The following is a 6,170-nucleotide window of genomic DNA, read 5'->3' on the forward strand; positions in this document are numbered from 1 at the left end:
ATCAGCTGGCCTCTCAACCACTGCACCACCAGGGAAGCCCGTTGATTGCCTTTTTAACAGCCATTTCTCCTTTCTTCCTCACTAATAATCCCACTTTTTGTAGGTGTACCATTTCCTTTGTCAAAGCCTGGTTTTTCCACAGACATGGTACACAATTCTGAACAATGAGATGCAAGGGGAACTCTGTTGCATGGCTACTGGGAAAGGTTTGCCTTCTGGAAAAATAGAAGCACAAGGAGAGATGCCATTTGTCTTTCACTAGGAATAGCTGAATGAAGGTGTTACGTAAGAACTTTGGTAGATTTTTTTTTTTTATTTATGAGTGTATGTATTTAGAACAAAACCATCAGGCTGGGAATAGCTGGACAAAAATAAATCCCTTTTTTTTATGATAAATACTCACCTGATTACTTCTACCACCTGATTTAATGTACTACAAAATATTGAATTTTCCTTATTTTTAGACCACTTGTAATCATGAGTTCTGCTATTTTGGATGAAAAATCCTAAGTGACAAAAACAAAAACAGACAAATCTTTAAGGGCAAAGTTAGAGTATCTAAGTATCTACCTTTAACAGTACCCAGTGATCAGCATGTACTGTGTACTAAAATCTGTGTAAATGTTTATTTATTTTTATATCTTTCTTCATGCATTTTGTGCATCCATACCTTCTATGGTGAATCAGAATATTTTGATGAATTTTTTTCTCTTAAAGAAAGCATGAATTAGCAATGAATAAGTGGAATTTGAAATTAAAAATTCAGTATCATTTACAGGAGCACCCCCAAAATGAAATACTTAGGTATAAATCTAACAAAATAAGTACAAGATTTGTATGAGGAAAACTACAACTGTGATGAAAGAAATCAAAGGAGAACTAAATAAGAGGAGAGATATTCCATGTTCATGGATAGGAAGACTCAATAATGTCATGGTGTCAGTTCTTCCCAGCTTGATCTATAGCCTCAATGCAATCCCAGTAAGAATTCCAGTAAGTTATTTTGCAGATATTGACAAACTGATTCTAAAGTTTATATGGAGAGGCAAAAGATAGCCAGCAAAATATCGAAGAAGAACAAAGATAGAGGACTGACGCTAACTTACTTCGATTGCTGTGAAGCTACAATAGTCAAGTCAGTGCAATATTGATGAAAGAATTGTCAAATAGATCAAAGGAACAGATTAGAAAGCCCAGAAATAGGCACATGTAATATAGACAGTTGATCTTTAACAAAGAAGCAAAGGCAATACAATGGAGCAGAGATAGTCTTTGCAACAAATGTTTCTGGAAACTGGACATCCACCAAAAAAAAAAAAAAAAAATCTAGACAACTTAGGCCTTATACCTGTCACAAAAATTTATTAAAAATGGGTGAATGTAAAACAAAAAGCTGTAAAACTCCTAGATGATAATATAAGAGGAAAGCAAGATGGTCTTTAGTGTGGTAATAAAATTAAGATACAACAGCAAAGGATTGATACATGAAGGGGATGATAAGCTGGACTTCATTAAACTTAAAAATTTTTGCTCGGGGGCTTCCCTGGTGGCTCAGTGGTTGAGAGTCCGCCTGCCGATGCAGGGGACACGGGTTCGTGTCCCGGTCTGGGAAGATCCCACATGCCGCGGAGCGGCTGGGCCCGTGAGCCATGGCCGCTGAGCCTGTGCGTCCAGAGCCTGTGCTCCGCAATGGGAGAGGCCACAACAGTGAGAGGCCTGCGTACCGGGGCGGGGGGGGGGGAATAAAAAATTTTTGCTCAGTAAAAAACATTGTCAAGAGAATTAGAAGATAAGCCACAGACGGGGAGAAGATATATCCTCAAGACTTATCTGATAAAAAGAGTGTTATCCAAAGTGTTTAAAGAACTCCTAAAATTCAGCAAAATATACTCAAATTTTTTTAATTTAAAATGTTGGCTAGCCTGTGCTTTGCAACGGGAGAGGCCACAACAGTGAGAGGCCCGTATACCGCAAAAAAAAAAAAAAAAAAATGTTGGCTACACAATAAAATAAACATATCTTGAGTCAACATATCTGCAGAAATTTTATTAAAAAGCAAAGGAGTACACCATTGTAAAGCAATTATACTCCAATAAAGATGTTTAAAAAATTAAAAAAATTTAAAAAAAGAATCAAAAAACTAGTAAGACACATAGGTCGCAAACTGACACCTATAGGTGAAAAAAAAAGCAAGAGAGTGAAACACAATGCAAGATATTTGCAATGAGTTTTCTCTTCCTCAAGGGAACAGCTTATTGTATATCATTGCATTAAGGGAAACTGAAAAAGTAGATGGTTCAAAATACAGTAAGTATACAAAATATTTTAGGTCATTGCAGTGGTGTACTGGATGTGAAAGCCCAAATAGAATTATAACTCAGAGGCCCAAATAAAATGAACCATACTATTACTGTAGAGATCTCCACACATTTTAGCTTAAAAATATAAATGAGAAAACTGATATTTTAATTTTTTTCTACTGAATTAGGAAATAATTTTAAAATCTATATGTGTACAACTCTGCTCTGTAAATTCATTCATAGAGTTGTGTTAATAAAACACTCACACTTCATTTATATGTTATATGATACCTGGACCTTTCAACCGAATGGCTTCCTTATTATTTACAGTTGAGTAAATACACACATACACACATACATACACACACACACATTTTTTGTAATGCAATCAATTTCTTTGGAATCATTTTTCAGTATCTATACTATAGTAATATCCTATTGAAACCAATAGGTGTGGTCTTGGGGTCTCCGAGGAGCCTGGTCCTTTATGTCTCAGGGCACAAAGAATTCAGTGAGAGGCAAAGTGATAGATAAGAAGTGATTTATTACAGTAGGATGCTTGTGAGGCTTACAAACGGGCAGGCAAGCATTGCACTGCCCCGAGTACTTAGTGGGTCACATTTTTATAATCAAAGGAAGAGAGGGGAGGGGAAGAAGATCTTCTTTGTCTTTCTTGAGTAGACGTCACATTTCCATCATCAGCTCCTCCTCCGGGGTGGGCAGGGGAGTTTTCTTGTCCCTACATGGTCAGGCCAGGACTGTCATGGCACTTTGGAAAAATTATTTCAGGTCTCAGTACAATCAGGGTCTTTCGCTTTGAAATGTCACCTTTCCATAAATGACTCTTTTTTGGTGTGTGTACACAGAGCATATCCTGGGGGTCATTAACTTGATGACACCACCGGCAGGTTGTAGGCCTTATTCTCCGCTATTGTTTTATTGTTTTGGGGGCCTTGTGCAAAGAGCATGTTCTAGGGGTCAAAGAGCATGTTTTGGGGGTCATTAACTTTCTGAGCTCACTGGGCAGGATACAGGTCTCAGGCCACCATTGTTTTATTGTTTGGGGGCATGTCTCGTGCTTCTCTTACATGGTTTTGTTGCTAATCAAGTTAGCTTGATTTTGTTGTTAAGCAAAGCCAATCTGGCTTTGATGCTAACCAACTTGTTCTGCTTTATGAGTCAAGCCAGCCCACATTGTTTCAGGATTTTCCCATTACTTTCTTGAGTGATCATTAATCTTATTGTGGTCTCCCAAAGCCCCCTAAAGTTCCCTCTCTATCTACAGTCCCCTAATGGGGTTTCTAAGCTAACTATTTGATTATGAAATATGTTTCAATTCAGACTTTTACAATTTATGAGCAAAGTCTTATTGTAAAGAAATAAAGTAACAGGATACTCATAAAATGTTTATAGATTGCATGATGTAAAGAATATACCTGTATGTCTGTGTCAAAGTAAATTTCACATAGAGTGTTCATACTGTGGGGGAAGAAAAATAATTTTCCCTTCTAAGTTCTTGGACGAGACACCCCAGTAATAAAAAGACAGATTAAAAGGAGAAAAACAGAAGTTTAATAATATGTATACCTGCAGTGTACATGGGAGATACACAGGAAAATTAAGTAGCTCTCTGAAATGGCCCAAGCCACCACCTTAAATATTATCTCCAGCTTAAAACAAAAGATGTTGGGGGTTGGGCAGAAGGTCAGTTATAAAAGGTTACCAGGAAAACACAGTAAACAAGGGTAAGGTTGTTATGCAGATTTAGGCCCACACCTCCTGCATAGGTAAATAGGTTTGTAAAGGTTGAGTCATCTCCCTCTTCCTGTACAGCAAGGGCGATACCCTTACAAATGGAGATTTCCCTTGTAAATATCTCTTACTAAAGGGTAACTTCTGCGTGGTTATCAGAGCCTCTCTCATGTCTGCTTTTTTAAAAAATGATCAAAAAAAAAAATCAGCTTAAAATCATCCTCACGTCAGAGAGGCGCATTTTGGGACAAATTCTGCTCTCCGTACAGTGATCAGGCAATTGTGCAGATACTGTTTAGGACAGTTCAGCCTTTAGCATTAATCTACCAAATGAGAGTCTGGGAAATACAATATTCAGTCTTTTAGTAATAGAAGCAAATTGCTACTTCATTAGCTTTCTTTGTAGTTCATTGAAAAGGTATTTGAAGGTTAACACTCAGGCCATTTATTGATACATTAAATGCAAAATGCAAGAATAAATTAAAAAGCATTGATAGCATAGTTTGAGAAGAACTGTGTGTTTGGTAGAATTCACCTGTGAAGCCATCTAGTCCTGGACTTTTGTTTGTCGGGTTTTTTAAATTACTGATTCAGTTTCATTACTGATAATTGGTCTGTTCATATTTTCCATTTCTTTTTGGTTCAGTCTTAGGAAACTTGCATTTCTAGGAACTGGTCCATTTCTTCTAGGTTGTCTATTTCATTGGCATATAATTGTTCATAGTAATCTCTTATGATCTTTCATATTTTTGTGGTGTTGGTTGTAACTTCTCCTTTTACATTTCTGATTTTATTGATTTAGGCCAGATCTCAATTTTTTTTACCTTTTCAGAGAATCAGCTCTTAGTTTCATTAATCTTTCTTTGTTGCAAGTTTTTTTTTATTTTTTAAATTTATTCAAGTATAGTTGATTTACAACTATACTTGAATAAATAGTTGTGTTAATTAGTTAATAAATAGTTGTGTTAATAGTATAGTTGTGTTAATTTATGCTGTATGGCAAAGTGATTAGTTAATAAATAGTTGTGTTAATAGTATAGTTGTGTTAATTTATGCTGTATGGCAAAGTGATTCAGTTATACATATATTCATTATTTTTCATATTCTTTTCCATTATGGTTTATCACAGGATATTGAATATAGTTCCCTGTGCTATACAGTAGGACTTTGTTGTTTATCCATTGTATATATAATAGTTTGCCTCTGCTAATCCCAAACTCCCAATCCTTCCCTCCCCTACCCCCGTTACCCTTGGCAACCACAAGTCTGTTCTGTATGTCTGTGAGTCTCTTTCTGTTTCATAGATAAGTTAATTTGTATCGTATTTTATATTCCATATATAAGTGATATCGTATGGTATTTGTCTTTCTCTTTCTGACTTACTTCACTCAGTATGATAATCTCCAGGTCCATCCATGTTGCTGCAAATGGCATTTCATATTTTTTTTTATGGCTGAGTACTATTCCATTGTATATATGTACCATATCTTTTTTATCCATTCATCTGTTGATGGACATTTAGGTTGTTTTCATGTCTCGGCTATTGTGAATAGTGCTGCTATTTTTTTGATGTGATTTTAAAAGGGATTTTTTTTTTACATTTCCTTTCTGATATTTCATTGTTAGTGTAAAGAAATGCAACCAATTTCTGTATGTTAATCTTGTATCCTGCTACCTTCCTGAATTCTTTTATCAGTTATAGTAGTTTTTGTGTGGAGTCTTTAGGGTTTTCTATATATAATATTCTGTTATTTGCTTATAATTGCAATTTTACCTCTTCCCTTCCAATTTGGATACCTTTTATTGCTTTTTCTTGTCTGATTACTGTGGCTAAGACTTCCAATACTATGTTGAAGAGAAGTGGTGAGAGTGGGCATCCTTGTCTTGTTCCAGATTTTAGCAGGAAGGATTTTAGCTTTTCACCATTGAGTATTATACTGGCTGTGAGTTTGTCATAAATAACTTTTATTATGTTGAGTCATTGATCTTTTCTCTTTTTTTTTAGTCTCTATTTCATTTATTTCTGTTCTGATCTTTATTATTTCTCTCATTCTACTCACTTTGGGTTTTGTTTGTTCTTTTTCTGATTCTTTTAAGTGTAACGTTAGGTTGTTTATC

Source organism: Lipotes vexillifer, unplaced genomic scaffold (genome assembly GCF_000442215.2).
Source record: "Lipotes vexillifer unplaced genomic scaffold, Lipotes_vexillifer_v1.1 scaffold789, whole genome shotgun sequence".
NCBI classification, from domain to species: Eukaryota; Metazoa; Chordata; class Mammalia; order Artiodactyla; family Lipotidae; genus Lipotes; species Lipotes vexillifer.